A 20314-nucleotide genomic window follows, 5' to 3' on the forward strand; every position below is an offset into this window, starting at 1 on the left:
GCACCCTTTGTGGCACGCGGTCCCGGACGACAGGGTTCGTTTCATAATTCCTGCAGGCTGACTCTTTCGGACATATACATAAATGAGAGCGCAATGCTCGTTAACTCACACTGGCATGTTTACATCAACTTCAATGGGTCGTGCAGATGACAGGTGTTTTCATTTACATATTCTGACACATTGGTCAATTTTCACACTATTTTTTTTCTTCTGCCATACGTTTTCCCCCTTCTCCGATACTGTTCCGTTGCAGTTTGACGTCATTATGGCGAGTTGTGTTATTTCTACAGCGTTTTGAAAGTTTAACTTTAATTATAATCACCTTGTATTTTAAAATATCTGTCGTCGCATACGTACCATCGGTCGTCCTTCTATCTGAATTTCATATCTCGAAAATATTTTCCGGTTTTCCTTGTTGGTCGCAGATGACTTGAATTAATATTTATTTCGTGTCTGCTTGTCATGAAATTCTCCTAGAAGAGGTGATTGAAATCCGCGGTACTGTCATTTACTGTTCCTGATTTTGTAGACTTCATCGAACTCAGTACAGTGTCCGAAATACTTCACCATATCGTCGTCTTCTTTGTGTAGGCTGGGGTGTCTATCGTCTGCGCAGAGATGTCTGCAGGGCAGTATCAAGAAATCCAGCACGAAGCCAGAAGTTTTGGTGATATGGAGGTAAGTCCATTGGTATAGAGCAGTTCTCATTCCTTAGAAAGTGGAATATTTTACGCTAAATGCCCTTGTCACTTTCTTCAAGGTTATCCCACTTCTCTTTCTGTGTTCTAATTATTTACACAACGGTTCAGCTTCTCTGCGCTCATAGTACAACACATTATTCATTTTCCACACAGAAAAAGTGACGTCACCACGTGAATATCGAGTGGACTGCACTAACCTTTCTACTGAGCAGTTACTTAGCCTCGATTTTGAAGTTAATTACATAATAATGATTGTATTAGATATATAGTGTGACGCAGCTAAGTCATAACACACATTGTACCTCCCCAACCGTAATAGATACAAAGATGCCGTTTGGACAGTGAATTGCAGGGACAGGGGCTACTTGAATACATCAATTTCATGTTTGTGCTGTTTTTTTATTACAGAGATATGAGGCCATCTTTGGTTTATTTTAAAGGAACCCTACGATAAATTTTAGCGTAACATGATGGGCTTAAAAAGACGGTTTCAAATATGTGTATATCATAATTTTTAGGCTAATAGTTTTTGAGACGCAGATATGGTCTCGTATCGTGTTCGTCCTTCGAAGCGGCGTTGTCCAATGTGACCTTTCCTGTTGTGTAGAGTACATGGTAAACGTAGCGAGTCCGTCCCTACACAAACACGATCATTCACCCGACAATAGTAACACATACTGCGATATTTTGTGCAAACATTAACTGATGATGTCGTGTAAATATTATTCAGTTATTAGACAACTGTGATACCAAAATAGTAGACAACATACAGTACTAAAATACTACAAGATATTAATACATTTTAAGTAACAGAAATACAATGTGAATGAGGAGGCCCTTATTGGTCACAAATCTTTCGTATGTATTTGTTTTTTATTTGAAGATATTTACTATTGATCACAATACGAAGCAAATACACACAAAGATGCAAAATACATACTGAACATGATACAAAACTTTACTTAAGCTTGTGCTCAAAATGCTTCCCCTCTGCTGCACTGCACCGTTCGAATGATTTGTGAACGGCTGCGAGGGTGTCACCTGAGATATCAGCAGACGCTTCCATGTTACGTTATTTCATATCCTCTGGCGTAGCGGGCCGGCCGCTGGTGGCCGAGCGGTTCTGGCGCTACAGTCTGGAACCGCGCGACTGCTACGGTCGCAGGTTCGAATCCTGCCTCGGGCATGGATGTGTGTGTTGTCCTTAGGTTAGTTAGGTTTAAGTAGTTCTAAGTTCTAGGGGACTGATGACCTCAGAAATTGAGTCCCATAGTGCTCAGAGCCATTTGAACCATTTGGACCTCTGGCGTAGTTGGTATTTGTGCGTACACTTAATGTTTGATTGCTCCCCACGGAAAAAAATAAAGGGGGGCAAATCAGGAGACCGGGCTGGCCACTTCACTGCAGCACGTCGTCCTAGCCAACAATCCGGGAACTTTTCATTTAACAGCTCTGTAGCCACACGGGAAGAGTGAGCAGGACAGCCGTCATGTTGGAACCACATGCACTGACGCGTAGTTAGCGGTACCTCTTCCAGCAAAATGGGCAGAACGTTTCGCTGGAACTGTGCATAGTTGTTGCCATTTAGTATACCCGGAATGACGTACGACACCACAATGACATTTCCGACGATGCCGCATCACACGTTAACACTCCACGGTGGAAGCCAATGAGGGTTTTCTACAGACCAGTAATGCATATTATGCAAATTCACATTGGTGAAAGTTGCTTCATCCCTAAAAAGTACCCGTTTAAAAAACCGTTGGATCATCTTGTCGGCGCTGCAGAGCAAGCCGGAAAAATTGCTAGCTCCGTTCGAAATCCATACCGGAGAGAGCTTGCTGTAATGAGAGGTGAAACGGGTGAAATCTATTCCGGTGCAATATGCGTAGAACACTTCTCTGACCTATGCCACATTCCGAGGCGATACGTCGCGACGAAACAATAGGGTCGTTATGCGCCAACGCTAGAACGCCCTCTTCATGTATCTCGCCAGTTGCAGTTTTCTGCCTTGTCCTCTGTATGGCGTTCCATGTTCCCTATTCAAGTAGCTTCTTGCAAATACGTGCAAGAAGCTGGCGCGTAGGACGCTCACGATCAGGATACAGCTCTCCATATCGCTTTATTCCTCTAACAGCATTTCTTCTGCTTTCACCATACACTACAAGCATATGTTTCTTCTTTTGTGTACATGTCTGCAACAAGAAACTGTGACGGAAATGCGACGTCTCATTACCCCAGAAGCACATTTATACCCTTCTCTCCAGCTACCTCGTGCGTCACCTTGCGGCGTTATCGAGAAGCAGGAAAACAACGCCTTCCTTGTTAAGTTCCTCAGTGGCCAACACGAAAGGTCGCATTGGACAACGCCGCTTCGAAGGACGAATACGATACGGGAACATATCTGTGTCTCAAAAACTATTCGCCTAAATAATATGATATACACAGATTTGAAACCGTCTTTTGAAGCCCATCATGTTACGCTAAAATTTAACATAGGGTTCTATTTTTAAAAAACCAAAGATGGCCTCATATCGCTGTAATAAAAAATAGCACAGACATGAAATTTGACGTATTCAACTAGCGCCTGTCCCTACAATTGCAAAAGGGTTCAAATGGCTCTGAGCACTATGGGACTTAACATCTGCAGTCATCAGTCCCCTAGAACTTAGAACTACTTAAACCTAACTAACCTAAGGACATCGCACACATCCATGCCCGAGGCAGGTTTCGAACCTGCGACCGTATCAGTCGCGCGGTTCCGGACTGAAGCGCCTAGAACCGCTCGGCCACCGCGGCCGGTTGCAATTGCATTTCAGTGCATATTTTACAGTAACGTCTATCAGTTGTATAATTTTGGAACACGTATTATGTTGGAGTACAATGACTTTTCTGGAGACTAGAAATCTACTCTGTGGGAATCAGCATGGGTTTCGAAAAAGACGATCGTGTAAAACCCAGCTCGCGCTATTCCTCCACAAGAGCCAGAGGGCTACAGACACGGGTTCCCAGGTAGATGTCGTGTTTCTTGACTTTCGCAAGGCGTTCGATACAGTTCCCCACAGTCATTTAATGAACAAAGTAATAGCATATGGACTATCAGACCAATTGTGTGATTGGATTGAAGAGTTCCTGGATAACAGAACGCAGCATGTCATTGTCAATGGAGAGAAGTCTTCCGAAGTAAGAGTGATTTCAGGTGTGCCGCAGGGGAGTGTCGTAGGACCGTTGCTATTCACAATATACATAAATGACCTTTTGGATGACATCGGAAATTCACTAAGGCTTTTTGCGGATGATGCTGTGGTATATCGAGAGTTGTAACAATGGAAAATTGTACTGAAATGCAGGAGGATCTGCAGCGAATTTACGCATGGTGCAGGGAATGGCAATTGAATCTCAATGTAGACAAGTGTAATGTGCTGCGAATAAATAGAAAGAAAAATCCCTTATCATTTAGCTACAAAATAGCAGGTCAGCAACTGGAAGCAGTTAATTCCATAAATTAACTGGGAGTACGCATTAGGAGTGATCTAAAATGGAACGATCATATAAAGTTGATCGTCGGTAAAGCAGATGCCAGACTGAGATTCATTGGAAGAATTCTAAGGATATGTAATCCGAAAACAAAGGAAGTAGGTTACAGTACGCTTGTTCGCCCACTGCTTGAAAACTGCTCAGCATTGTGGGATCTGTACCAGATAGGATTGATAGAAGAGATAGAGAGGATCCAACGGAGAGCAGCGCGCTTCGTTACAGGATCATTTAGTAATCGCGAAAGCGTTACGGAGATGATAGATAAACTCCAGTGGAAGACTCTGCAGGAGAGACGCTCAGTAGCTCGGTACGGGCTTTTGTTGAAGTTTCGAGAACATACCTTCACCGAGGAGTCAAGCAGTATATTGCTCCCTCCTACGCATATCTCGCGAAGAGACCATGAGGATAAAATCAGAGAGATTAGAGCCCACACAGAGGCATACCGACAATCCTTCTTTCCACAAACAATACGAGACTGGAATAGAAGGGAGAACCGATAGAGGTACTCAATGTACTCTCCGCCACACACCGTCAGGTGGCTTGTGGAGTATGGATGTAGATGTAGATGTAATTAGAACTATTAGGTTTGTGCATAAGTCCGTAGCGTTTTTCCGTAAGTTTAATAAACACAATAGATACACAAAACACACAGTTTAGTCGTCAGTAATGTATTCTCCTTCACTATTTATGAAATGCGTATGCGCAGTGGTTCGGTCCTCGGTATTCATCCGAAATATTAGAAGGTAGAAGCTGAGTTTATGCGGCTGCAAGCCCGAAATTTTATCGAACAGTATTGGACATTGTCTCTAGAATGCCGGTAAATAGCGTCATGTTGCTCTCTCTGTTTTGAGCACACAGTGAGCGCATAAATATGGCTATAAAATAGTGGCCCCCGCCTCGTGCGTGTGCCTGGCGACAGATTTAGCCTGATTTCATGTAACCCTACATAACGTTCATGGTAATATTCTCGGCCCCACACTGCAGGGTCAATGAGAACGCCCCTGCAGTGTTTCCTATGGGAAGTTGAAACGTCCCCTTAAAAAAATTCAATGAATTACGTTATTTGATTTTCAAGCAGCTGAGCAGAACTGAACGCACTCAGACATTTCGCTCTTTACCTATTCTGATCAACACTAAACTGACACGCAATATTTTTAGCGCAACGCAATCTGACTTTCAATAATCCCTACAAAAGAATGGCCGTGACTAACATTAACCTATACCTTTCACAAATCACTTACCTCACAAAAATCTTCGTTACTCGAACTACTGCAATACAGCGAGCGCCACTACTGCCGGGTAAATAAAAGATTCAAACTACTGAAGGCACTAACTACTGATAGGCATAGTTAGCAAATGAAAGAATTTGATAGAGAACAAACAATGTATTATTTTGATAGTGTTCAAAAGTCATAATATATATAGCAGTTCATGGCATCCAGTCTTACAAATTTACGGTCTCTGATGAACTCACGTCCAGATCATCCGCTCTCAAGACTCCGCCATCTCTCACCCCACATCCACCACTGCTGGCGGCTCACCTCCAACTGCGCAACGCTACGCGCTGTTACCAGCCAACTGCCCAACACTACAATAGCATATACTCCAACAATGCAAACCAACCACTGCCTTCACACAGCACAGTCATTGATTTTCATATAGAGTGCTACGTGGCGTTACCAACATAAAAACCTAAACAGCTTACTTACAAAGTGTTTGATTACCCACCATACAGCCCGGACTTGGCTCCCTATGATTTTCATCTCTGTTCAGATGAACCGCTGGCTACGAAGACAACATTTTGGCACAGGCAACGAGCTGCAGTACAGTGAAGGAAATTGTCAAAAAGCACAGGAGGCTGCCTTCTATGACAAGGTTCAAAAATGGTTCAAATTGTTCTGAGCACTATGGGACTTAACATCTGTGGTCATCAGTCCCCTAGAACTTAGAACTACTTAAACCTAACTAACCTAAGGACATCACACACATCCATGCCCGAGGCAGGATTCGAAGGATTCGAAAATGCGATCGTAGCCGTCACGCGGTTCCAGACTGGAGCGCCTAGAACCGCACGACCACACCGGCCGGCTCTATGACAAGGGTAGTGGATAGTTGCTACAACACTACACCGATGTCTAAGTCGGAGCGGCGACTAGTGAAGTAGCTGGAAGGAGTAGCCAACTGTTGCACATAAAACATTTTTTATTTTCACTGTGGTTTCCATTTGGGGACCGATTGTTCCTTACTTCCCGAACATCCCTCGTAAAATATTGCGCTGTCGTAAGTTCTTCTGATAGCAGCTTTGCAAACCGTTTACTAGCCATGATTAAGCAAATAATCCACTGTCACGCTCACTTTCTGCCTGACTACAGCATGGAGACGGTGCAAAGACAAGGATATGCAGGCACGCACAAGTTTTATATTCGAAGACGAGAGTTCTCTCCACCCAGACCGTATGTTGATCTTTGGTTCCAAAGCCATTCCTTACCTTAACCGTCACCTAATTCATGGCACTCGACTATTTCAACAAGGAAATCAAAACAATCATGTATAAGACTGTAAGAAGAAGGTTTTCGATTTTATTGATGAGATTATTTTATCAAAACCTTTCAGTTACAAAATACAAACTTTTACATTAATAGAAAACCAAGAACAGCTAATAGGAAATGACTTGCTAAACAACATCATATTTCAGGAATAACAACGTGTTTACGAAGAAAATTCAACTGCATGTTAAGTATTTTATATACGACTGGTAATCCTGATTAGATATATAAACGCTAGATCTGGGTGAAATAACGAAATAATCTGAACCAGGTATAAGTAAATTGTTTTATTCTCGGGTCGTGGTCTATGCCCAAACATCGGTCAGATAATAGAGTTATTTAAATGTAGCTAAGAGCTGCAAGTGGGTAGACCTCCGTAACCATCGTCAACTAGAGTAAAACCCTTTTGGATGTTAGGTCGAGTCACTGTGGAGCACAAAAACAGCTTCAGTACTGGTGAACAACTCCTGCTGCCCCTTTTCCTGTAATGGGAGGCGTCAGCGACGGCGTGGCTGAGGTCCTGCGGCGTAGAGGAATTCAACCGGTACTCCGGAGCGGCGGCAAGATCCCAACTGTGTTCAGGACGACAAAGGATTACATAGATGATCTCCACGCTACGAAAGAGGTTGTCAGTGCCGTGATGTCTACGCTTATGAAACCAGGAGACGGCCTAGCACTCGTGCGTTGGAGCATGAACGCTACGTACGATTCGGGCAGCCTAGTAAATCTACAATAGGCAAAAGCCGCAGGTAATGCGTCCAATCTACCAGCTTTCGAGAAGCTGTGGGATGCAGCAGTGGAAAATCAGAATGGCTTCTGAAATACACTAAAAAACCAAAGAAATTACCACACCTGCACAGTTCGCAGCTCGTGGTCGTGCGGTAGCGTTCTCGCTTCCCGCGCACGGGTTCCCGGGTTCGATTCTCGGCGAGGTCAGGGATTTTCTCTGCCTCGTGATGACTGGGTGTTGTGTGATGTCCTTAGGTTAGTTAGGTTTACGTAGTTATAAGTTCTAGGGGACTGATAACCATAGATGTTAAGTCCCATAGTGCTCAGAGCCATTTGAACCACACTTGCACAATACTTTTTAGGGCCCCTGCGAGCACGCGGAAGTGCCACAACACGACGTGGAATGGACTCGACTAATATCTGAAGTAGTGCTGGAGGGAATTGACACCACTAATCCTACAGGGCTGTCTATAAATCCGTAAGAGTACGAAGGAGTGGAGATCCCTTCTCAACAGCCTGTTGCAATGCATCCCAGATGTGCTCAATAATGTTCATGTCTGGGGAGTTTGGTGGGCAGCGGAAGTGTTTAAACTCAGGAGAATGATCCTGGGGCCACTCTGCAGGAATTCTGGAGGTGTGGGGTGTCACAGTGTCCTGCTTGAATTGCTCAAGATCCCCGGAATGCACAATGGAAGTGAATGGATGCTGGTGATCAGATAGGATGCTTACGTGTCACCTGTCAGAATCATATGACGACGTATCGGGAGTCCCATATCACTCCAACTGCACATGTCCCACACCATTACAGAGCCTCCACTATCTTCAAAAGTTCCCTGTTGACATGCAGAGTCCATGAATTCATGAGGTTGTTTCCATAACCGTACGCGTACGACCGGTGGATACAATTAAAAACGAGACTCGTCTGACCAGCCAAAATGTATCCAGTCATTAACAGTCCAATGTCGGTGGTGACGGGCCCAGGTGAGGAGTAAAGCTTTGAGTCATGCAGTCATCAAGGGTACACGAGAGGGCCTTTGGGTCTGAATGCCCATATCGATGATGTTTCGTTGAATGGTTCGCACGTTGACACTTGTTGATAGCCTAGAATTGAAATCTGCAACGATTTGCGGAATGGTTGCACTTATGTTACGCTAAACGATTCTCTTCAGTCTTCGTTGGTCCCGTTCTTGCAGGATATTTCTCCGCCCGCAGCGACGTCAGAGATTTGATGTTCACGGTATACTCGTGAAATTGTCGTACAGGGAAGTCCACACTTCATCGCTACCTCGGAGATGCTGTGTCCTATCGCTCGTGCGCTGACTATAACACAACGTTCAAACTCAGTTAAATCTCGATAACCTAGCATTATAGCAGCAGTAACCGATCTAACAACTGCGTCAGACACCTGCCTTACATAGACGTTGCCGGCCGCAGCGCCGTGCCCAGCCTGTTTACATATCTCTCTATTTGAATACGCATGACTACACCAGTTTATTTGACACGTCAGTGTAATTAAACTACCCAGAGCACCATAACACGGCGGATGGGTACACACTTCTTGACAGCGATCCCAGAGCAACGGGCAGTGTCCCGTCGCCAAACGATAACTCCACAAGACTCGGGTCCACCAGCAAAAACAGCGGCTACAAGAGAACTGACGCGCCGTACCGACGTCTTGCCGTAACATTTTATAATGCGGATTGGCAACCGTTATCTCAAGAGGAATAAAATATTATGTCCTCGTTACAGATAATAAATGTGTGGATGGTGTCCAAAGAGATCTGTAGCCGTAAGAACCTGCACAAGCAAGAAAAAGATAAGTTGACACAAGTACACTTTAAATAAATATATTTCACTCCACATTTTGCTGAAGAAATACTACGCTATTGACGACTTGCGGCAGCCATGGCTAGCTATAAACAGAGACCTGACACGGGCGTGCGTCTGTGTAGACTGAATGTTTGCCAGTAGAACTAGCTGTCAACAGCTCAGTCTAATGCTCGACAACAACAAGCGACACAGAAATTATCTCGAGCTAACAGACAGATTCCCAGGTGCACATGCTTATAACACGGTCCTGGCAGCCTTCATTGGTCAGCAACCTGGAGGTTCTTCATTGGTCAGGACATGCTCTTGGTTGTGTTGTTCAAAGCGCCGCTCGTGGAGTCCACAGGAATGTTTATTGAGGCACCAACTCTGACAGTCTCGAAATGATATACTGCATTACACACCGCCTCTGGCTACAAACAGTCGATATGCTATTCTCAACCAATCACCTTCTAAAGTAGCACAAGCAATAAACTGCCGTAAAGGCACCCCTCCACACACCGCATCGATTTCGTTCTCTCCGATTACACAGCAAAACGTCACTTTGATTGCCATCTGGAACCCCAGCAGTTCAGTTACCCTGAACAGAAATGCAGCAAACACGCTCGAACTGTCAGTTTTACAGTTGAGTTAGTGATTCTCAATGATACAGCCTAACAAACAAAAGAATCTTATTCAAGTTGCCTTGGCACCTCTGCCTCTTATTCGTATTTAAAATAAGTTTACTACCCCACCAAAGTTACGCCAAAGTCCTCTGGTTTGGGCCAATTCATTGTACGGCCCTTATTACTTTACCCTGATCTGGCGTTCACTTATCTTACCAGGTCGCAGCGTAAACCCAGAGACTGGTCGTATAACAAGACAGTTTAAAAGCAGGTGACAGGCGTTCCTTTCTAAAGTTGATGATGTTTATGAATCAAGATGTTGTCTCGTGAAACGTTTCATGTCGTCTATTCTTTATTTTCTGGTGATGTGAGAAGTATGTGTTTCTTAGAAAATAAGATTTTACTCAATTAAGTTCATGCAGACTGTGCAATACCAATCATCCAAAATGCCAATGTTAATCAGTGATGTTATTGTACTCATTCTAGAATCTGAATATCATTTACAGGTGGCGAAGCTCGTTATGCTTAAAGTACTGTACATGCAGAAAAAATCGACAAGTCTAGAATCTCCGTCTCTGGAGCTGCACCAGGGCTCCGGTGGAACCAGTCAACTGGAAGAGTGGAAACAGATGTCGGGTCATAGACCAACGCGTTTCCGCAGAACATTCGAGAAGCTAAGACGAGCGCCATTCCACAGAACTTCCCAGCAACCGACAACAGAAGACGACGGTCTCGGGAGCCGTGACGCACCTGACGAAACGTTGTTGCACGATGCAGCAAGAAGAGACGATGCGGAATGTCTACGGCAGCTGATCGAGGCTGGGGCCGATGTCAACATACAGAACAATAATGGTGAAACAGCGGCACATTTTGCGGCAGTTGCTGGCAATGTCGACTGCTTACGTCGGCTACATTCTGCAGGTGCTGATGTCAATATGAAAGACAGGAGAGGTCAGACTCCACTGCATTATGCAGCAGCGATGGGCAGTGCCCAGAGCGCGAAGCTACTGCTGGCCGCTGGTGCAGACGCGCTGGAGCAGGACTCGAAATGTCGGACACCTCTTCATTTGGCGGTCATCTGGGGAAACGCAGAATGTGTCAAGTTGCTGGCGCGTGCAGTCAAAAACCTGGAGTTGAGAGACATGGATGGTCTCACAGCGTTGCACTACGCAGCACGAAATGGTGAAGTTGAAAGTCTGAAGCTGCTCTTACGTGCAGGTGCTCACAACAGCCCAGTGAATGATACGCTGGAGACACCTTTGCACTTGGCAGCATACAAAGACCAAACAGAGTGTGTGAGGCAGCTGCTGCAAGAGAAGGCGGATCTGACAGCGAGGAACGCCGACGGCAAGACCCCGCTGCACGTCGCTGCAGAGGAGGGCAACCCGGACTGTGTGAGGCTCATGCTGGATGCGGGCTCAGGCATGCAGGAAAAGGATAAGTTTGGTTTTACGCCGCTACACCTTGCAGCTGTCGAAGAAAGTTTGGCTTGCGTCAGGTTACTGGCGGAGGGAGGAGCAGATGTGCACGATACTAACAACAATGGTGACACGCCACTTCATCTGGCCAGCGGTTCCTTTGACACCACCGGGTGTGTGAAGCGACTTCTGCAAGATGGTGCAAGAGTCACAACAAAGAACAATCGTGGCAACACGCCACTTCACATCGCTGCTTATGTGGGCAACGCTGGAAGTGTGGGCCTGCTACTCGAGGCTGGGGCGGACATCGAGCAGGTGAACGAAGATGGTGACACGCCTCTACATTTGGCCAGTCTGTCTGCTGACAGAGAATGTGTGAGACGTCTCTTGGAAGCGGGTGCCAGAGTCACAACTCGCAATAACCGTGGTAACACGCCAATGCACTGTGCGGCAGTGAAGAGCCGAGGCTGGAATGTGAAGCTACTGCTGGACGCTGGTGCCGATATCGAACAAGTGAACGAAGACGGCGACACACCACTACATTTGGCCAGCCTATGTTTTGGCACAGAATGTGTGATGCTGCTTTTGGGAGCTGGTGCAAGAGTAACAACTCAGGGCCATCACGGTAACACGCCACTGCACTGTGCAGCAATGAAGGGCAATCATTGGAGTGTCATGCTGCTTCTGGACGCTGGTGCAGACATCGAACACGTCAACGAAGATGGTGACACACCTCTGCATTTGGCCAGCCTGTTCATCGATACAAAGTGCGTCAAGGGACTCTTGGAAGCCGGTGCAAGAGTCACAACACAGAACAATCGTGGTAACACGCCGCTGCACTGCGCAGCAATGCAGGGCCAGGCCCAGATTGTGAAGCTACTGCTGGATGCTGGGGCAGACATGGAACAGGTGAATGAGGACGGTCGCACACCACTCTACTATGCAGCTACATCTGCTCATGGAGAGTGTGTCAAGTTACTTTCAGAGTATGAAGCAGTCGTCCACACCTAGTAACACGCTTCTGTCTTACATGACATACCAACCAAATGAGATCTGCACCAGGTGACTGGTCTGTGATGAAACTAATATTACAGTAAGGAATCTTCAGATCTCGCTCCACTATGTGGTGTGCTTCGTTTATACAGATAGCCTTCTTGAGAAAGGAGCAGGAGTAATGTATAAATCTGGTAACACAGTCACACTCTGAAGGCCCAACGGTACCGACCGACCACCGTATCATCCTCACCATCACTTGATGTGGATATGGAAGGGCAATTGGTCAGCACGCCTCTCTCCCGGCTGTTGTCAGTTCTCGTGACCACAGCCACCACTTCTCAATCAATTGGCCTGACAATGGATTAGTGCACCCTGTTTGCCAACAGTGTTCAGCGGACCGGACACTCACCCATTCAAGTATTAGCCAAGACTAAAAGCGCCTAACTTCGGTGGCATGCTACCGCTGCTGCAAGGCGTTTGGCAGCCTGGTTCTCCACACTGTGCTGCTAGCAACGGCAACGCCGACACAGTCGCATTGTTGGTGGACGCTGCAGCTAATTCAAACGTGTGAAATAGTGACAGTTGTAAACCCTTGTTCAGTCTCGTGGTGAGAGGCAGTGGAGAATGCATTATACTGTGACTTAGAGCTGGAACAAAGCTACAGGCTACTGATAAATTTGGAACTACATTGCTTTACTGTGCTGCAGAAAGCGGCAGCATCGATTTTGTTTTGCTACTGAACATAACGGAAAGCTTGGAGCTCCTTTGCATATAGCAGCAAGCAGTTATGGTGACTGTTGCAGTAAAGACAGTGATCCAGGGTTTGATGTTCAGCAACTATGTTTGACAGTAAAGTCGAAACTCCGAAACTACAGTGATTGTGCTAGAGAGCTACTCAATAGTAGTGCTAATGTGGACGCCAGGACTACCAGATTTGAGGTAATAAATGGAAATCCAGAATACATTGAAGTACTGATGGAGACCAAAGAGGACCTACAGATGGGAAACCTTTAGATCAACACCACTTCGTTGTGCAATAAATACGAAAAATCACCTATCATTAGGCTGTTGTTGCATGCTATAGCTGATGTGTATGTGGAACATAAGAATGGTTTCATACCACTCCATTATGCACTACTGTACGAAAAAACGAACTGCTAATATATACTAGGGTAGATCAATCACCACGATTTTGGAATTGGTGGGTCCTGAAGAGTTCACACCTTTGCACCAAGCAGGCAATGCATGATGTGCAGTGCAACGTGGGACAACAAAGGTTTAACGGCCGTGCATCATTGTTCCTCTAACTGGAACGCTGGGTATCTGAAGATACTACTGAGTGCAAATGCAGACGTGCACCTCAAGAACAAATTTGGCCTCACAGCGTTGAATTAACCAGTGAAGCATGGACATGAAGCCAGTGCCAGACATCTGATAAAAGTCTACTCGACCTAGCTGGGAACACATCGCTGTAACAGGTGGTGATGCTTGCTGAGTGAGAATGTTTTAACTGACGTTAGCGTTCTTATCAAGAGAGCAGCATCGCAAAAGCGCGAAGCATCTGCAGGAGGGAAAACCCAGTTTGCCATCATTTCTTAACCACAAACACTTCGCACTGACTCGTTCTGTTGTCGACTCGCCCCTACACTGCTACTTATAAACTCAGTTTTACATCTTTCAAAGTCGTTTTTCATGAAGAGGATGTTTCAACTCAGCGTATCCTTTAGTTTCCCATCTTCAGTGGTTCACCAGAGTGATTTTTAATACCGTAAATTGATACCATTTACTCGACTGTATTACAAGATGTATTTATTTTGCCATTATTAAAATATTTCGAAACTATTTTGTCTTTTTTTTTATTTCATAACCTATCAGAAATTTGTCCTAATAACTGTCTGTCCTTTCAAATGGTTGGAAATTTTCCTAAGCAACGTATTATTGGAGGAACATATTGTATTTGATATCACTGACCATGAAGATGAAAGCGGAGTGATTAATGATCATATCTATCTGTATATCGTAACTTTCTCTTCTTCAGTGGTAAGTTTTTATCTTTCTTTAGGTACAGTGGCTCTGAGTAATTATGTGGGCAGGAAATGGACACTCTGCAACGCTTACATTTCATGCTATTAAACTTTACAACTGCGACGTTGTCCGCTTGATTAGCTGAGTGGTAACGTGCTTCCCTTCCACGTAGCGGGCTGGGGTTCGATTCCCGCCTGGGTTGGAGATTTTCTCCGCTCGTGGAGTGGATGTTGCGTGGTCCTCATCAGCATTTCATCTTCATCATTGACGCTCAAGTCACCCAATGTGTCTGGAACAAGACTTGGCGGCCGAACCCGAATGGAACCTCCTGGCCAACAATGCCATACGATCATTTCATTTTTATCACAACTGCGACATTCTTTTATGGACACCCTGTACGTGTTTCAAATGCTACCCATCCCAAACAATACAGTAACGCTATTAGTGGTGAACCCCGTATTAAAAGCTCGATAAATAAAGGGTCAAAATTGGTACATTTTATTTTTCACAATACATTCTAACTAATTATGTATCAAAGAAGCATTTAATTCGTTTATTGACTCAATTCTGGACATATTTCCACTTCATGTTCTGCACGTCTAATTTTGTGCATTTGTTTGTGCAATTTTTACCTTTTCGGTTCTTGCTCTGGGTACAGAAGACACAACTCCCTCAAGTAGTCTTCCTCTGGATAGACGATGCTGCTGTATTCCTATGCCCAGAAACACCAGCTTGTTTCTTGGGACTTACGAGACAAACATGGGGTTTTCATTCTTCCATCAATACGTGGTCCTCGCAAATCAGTTACTAACTGCTTTACAAACACACATCAAAAAACGTTTTGCGTCACCCAGGTTCCCAGAACTCCTAAAGATAGGCGTTCACTGTGGATACTGTATCACAGACACAATCCCTTTGTCTGTTCAGAGATGTCACTAAACCCGCCCAAAGATGTAAACGACCACGCACCAGCAGCGCCTATTAAACGGTGGGTGTTCGACAGCCACCAGTTCCAGTCATTCCACCAGGAAGGAGGTACAAGGCTCGTGTTGTCGGTAGTTCAACCATGCCTAGACGGTCAGTACAGCGGTTCGATCGCGTCCGCATTGTTACTTTGTGCCAGGGAGGTATCTCAACAAGGGAAGTGTCCAGGCGTCTCGGAGTGAACCAAAGAGAAGTTCTTTGGACATGGAGGAGATACACAGAGACAGGAACTGTCTGACATGCCTCACTCAGGCCGTCCAAGGGCTATTACTGCAGTGAATGACCGCTAACCCTAACTCCGCCATGTTGAATAATGCTTTTCGTGCACCCACAGGACGTCGTGTTACGACTCAAACTGCACAGCAGGCTGCATGATGCGCAACTTCACTCCCGATGTCCAGGGCGAGGCCCATCTTTGCAACCACGACACCATGCAGCGCGGTATAGATGGGCCCAACAACATGCCGAATGAACCGCTCTGGATTGGCATCACGTTCTCTTCACCGATGAGTGTCGCTTATGCCTTCAACTAGACATCGTCGGAGACGTTTTTGGAGGTAACCCTGTCAGGCTGAACGCCTTAGACACACTGTCCAGCGAGTGCAGTAAGGTAGAGGTTCCCTGCTGTTTTGGAGTGGCATTATGTGGGGCTGAAGTACACCGCTGGTGGTCACGGAAGGCGCGATAACGGTTGTACGATACATGAATACCATCCCCCGACCGACAGTGCAACCATATCGGCAGCATATTGGCGAGGCATTCGTCTTAATGGATGACAACAACCATCTTGTGAATGACTTCCTTCAGGATAACGACATCGCCCGACTAGAGTGACCAGCATGTTCTCCAGACATGAACCCTATCGACCATGCCTGGGACAGATTGATAGATCTGTTTATTGGCGATGTAACCCACCAACCACTCTGAGGGATCTACGCCGAATCACCTTTGAGGAGTGTGTGCCCCGATAGCTGAGTGGTCAGCGTGACGGATTGCTGTCCTATGGGCCCGGGTCCTATTCCCGGCTGGGTCGGGGATTTTCTCCGCTCAGCAACTGGGTGTTGTATTGTCTTTATCATCATTTCATCCCCATCCGGTGGGCAGGTCGCCCCATGTGGCGTCCAATGTAATAAGGACTGCACCAAGGCCATTGAGAAGTGGGACAATCTGGAACAACAGTACCTTGATGAACTTGTGGATAGTTTGGCACGACGAATACAGGCATGCATCAATGCAAGAGGACGTGCTACTGGTTATTAGAGGTATCAGTGTGTACAACACTCTGGACCACCACCTCTGAATGTCTCGCTATATGGTGGTACAGCATGCAATGTGTGTTTTTCATAAAAAATGAAAATGGCGGATATGATGTTTATTTTGCTCTCTATTCCAACTTTTTGTACAGGTTCTGGAACTCTCGGAGCGGAGGTGATGCTAAACTTTTTTTGATCTGTGTATTTTCATCAATGTGGCACGGATTCTTTAGATTTTGAATAAGAATCCAATAGAACTACTACAGATCTGACACCAATGGCATTGAGCAACCCATAGAATATGCATAAAGGCCATCCGCGAATCTTCTTGCTCAACGAGTAGGTATGGCATAATTCATCAATGCAATCCACGCCACAGTTTGTGTGCAGAGCGGATTTTGGGTATCTGACAATTCCACTCCTATGGTTTGGGTCATGCATTGTAAACAACATAGTTACAATCTTTTTCTTCTTCTTGGGAGAGCAGTACGATAGATGAGTCATTTCTCTCCTGAAAGCTAATATTGCGCCGTAAATAATGGAGGCACTTCTGGCTTCTTCGGTTTCATTATTCCCACCATTGTCACTCCGTGATCAATGAGCAATTTACTTGCCAATGGCACAGAAGTGAACCAGTTAACAAAAGTGCAATTTCTATGAGTGCAATGAATAGATTCAGTCATCTCCACAGAATAATACAGAGCAGTAGGAATTGCCTTGCGAGTTGAATGCTTGCCGGTATAAACTTCTCCATTTGACATACTAAATGTCTTAGTACCGCAAATCATTAGTATCTTAATCCTATAATTATCAGGTTTCGATAGGATGAAAATCTTAAAAATACTGCGCCCGCGGAAATCAAATAAGTGCTAATTAAGAGCACAGTACTCGATGGTACACGCTCTCCTGGCTGATTTTGATTACGTGATCAAAAATAAGTATTATTGCAGTCAGTCTGTCGTTCTATCGACGTTCACCACTGTTTGAATGAACACCAAAGCATAAGCATTTACTCTGGATTTCAAATCTTGCCTGTGACAGTGTGCCACAATAACAGACGTTTATCAACTGCTGTAATTCGCGAGTTTTTAGGATAAATTTTAAAAACTACAGCTGGATATTGTAATGAAAAAAGTCTGTAACAGTTGTTTCGAGCGTAAATGATAGTCTTATTGCGCTTCCAGGAGCATCGTCATTTGCTTGATACCGGTCACTGAAATATTTTTGACATCACGTGAAAATTTCTGCATTTGTATGAGTGGCGAATAGTAGCTACCATACATTTACTCCAGAGTCAATTCCTCTGGCCACACCTTTGTTCCTGGGGAGATGAAGCCTAATGTTTCTTGCAGGATACCTTACGTTCTCTGGCATGTACCATTCTATTTGTACTTATTATTGCCAAAACTTATCAGGCACATCAATCACTAAACGGAGATCTTCAAATTCACTATTAGAGTCATGTTCACTAGCAGGAGGAGAAGTTACTGAAACGTATTTGTCGTCATGTCCTGAAGATCCACTGGTTAAAACACATGTCGTTACTATTTTTTTCAGGGATAATGTTTCCAATATTGTTACTGAAATACACTTCCATACATTCCGTGAAGGACTACCTTTCTTACTACACTTGCCATCTCTACTTCCTTCAGGCTTGTTGTTTTCAATTACTTCTTCCGGTTCAGTCCCTGAAAGGAAGTCACTTATATCGGAATATTCACCATCGACTTGAGCAATAGTACCATAACTTCATTTTCAGTTAGTGCTCGTGGACATTCCTTTGTTTGGTTACCGCTCGCTATTTATTTTGCAAAAACGCAACAGTCACTCTCACAATAACAATCATTTAACTTGGGTACCATATCTGAAACAAAAGATATGTTTCTCAATTAATTTACTGGGTGATTATACTTTCCGTATGTAACACGTTATAACATGGAAACTAGTTATCATACGAATACCAAACTTGGCAGCATTAACGTCCAGAGTATGGGGTGCACTATTTCGAAGCCCCAGAACGCCAACGTCCAGTTCCAATTATGGCCACCAGGTGCCGTGATCAGTCATCGTGATTCATAGCCTCACACACCTCCCAGTCGTAGTGCACTTGTTGACGTGTCAGCGTGAGCCTGGACAAAATAAGAAGGCATTACTGCTGACGCTCTATTATCAAAACTATATTACTGCTGCAGCTGCACTTCGAGAAAATCCCCAGCTGAAAGGATTATGGAAGGGTTCTCTTTCTCCATCTGCAGTGCAGAGCATGATGAAGAATGTGAAACATCCCCTTTGGAAAATAATAAATGACCATGCTGATAAACCTCTTACGTTATTTGATTTTCAAACAGCTAAGTAAAACTGAACGTGCTCAGACATTTCTCTCTTTACTTATTCTGATCATCACTAAACTGGCACACAATATTTTTAGCGCAACGCAAGCTGACTTTCCCTACAAAAGAATGGCCCTGACTAACAATAAACGATACCTTTCATGAATCATTTACCTCACAAAAATCTTCGTTACTCGAACTACTGCAATACAGCGAGCGCCAATACTGCCAGCTAAATAAAAGATTCTAACTACTGAAGGCACTAACTACTGATAGGCATAGTTAGCACAGGAAAGATTTTGATAGAGAACAAACAATGTATTTACCTCAATAATGTTCAAAAGTCATCACATATCTATCAATTCATGACAACCATCTTTACAAATTTCTTTCTTCTAGGGGACATACGTCCACATCGTCCGCTTTCAAAACTCTGCCATCTCTCTTCCCACATTCACCACTGCTGGCGGCTCACCTCCAACTGCGCAACGCTACGCGCTGTTCACATCCAACTGCCCAACACTACAATAGCGAATATTCCAACAATGCCAACCAGCCACAGACTGCACACAGCATAGTCAGTGATTTTCACACAGAGCGCTACGTGGTGTTACCAACATAAAAACCTGAACAGCCTACTTACATAGCCCCCATGCTACCCACAAAAAATTTTACAAATTGTTTTGAACAGTGCCCAATACAGATTTGAAAACAAATTTCATAATTACAATAACAAAGATATCAAACGCAAATGGCCATTGATACAATGTTGGTCAAAAGCAAAAATTTTTTCACAGTTCATAAAGACAGTCCTGATCATTCATCACAGTAGTAATTGCAGTTTTTTTTTTTTTTTTTTTTTTTTTTGCTCAAAGTCTGAGCAGTGAAAGAAAATGCACCCGGAAGTAGTGGATTTCCATGCAGTCTTGAAGAAGTAGTGTTGTCCTTCCAACAGAAAGACAATGCTGAGTCTTGACATGCAGACATGTAATGGGTCACAACAGAGCAAACCCACAGCAGAGTCAGTCGAAGTTTTGAAGAATATTGGTAGGTAGGTCACCACAGAGCAGACCCACTGTAGTCCTGGTAGAGATTATGGTATTGGTAGGCCACCAGAGGTGCAGACCCACTGCAGTCCTTGTAGAAGTAATGGTATTTGTGGGTCATCAAAGGCGCAGACCCACTGTAGTCCTTGTAGAGATGGCCAGCAGCCATCTGTTGCTACTGTGCAGGTGCACAATCACCATCGAAGAGTCTCGTGGACAATATAGCAAGTCCATAAACCACCACTTGTGCACTGACAAACTTTTTGGAATATCCTTAGAACCAGCAGTGCTGTTAACCACTCCCTTGCTGAATTATC

The sequence above is a fragment of the Schistocerca piceifrons genome, chromosome 9 (assembly GCF_021461385.2).
Source record: "Schistocerca piceifrons isolate TAMUIC-IGC-003096 chromosome 9, iqSchPice1.1, whole genome shotgun sequence".
In the NCBI taxonomy this organism is placed as follows: Eukaryota; Metazoa; Arthropoda; class Insecta; order Orthoptera; family Acrididae; genus Schistocerca; species Schistocerca piceifrons.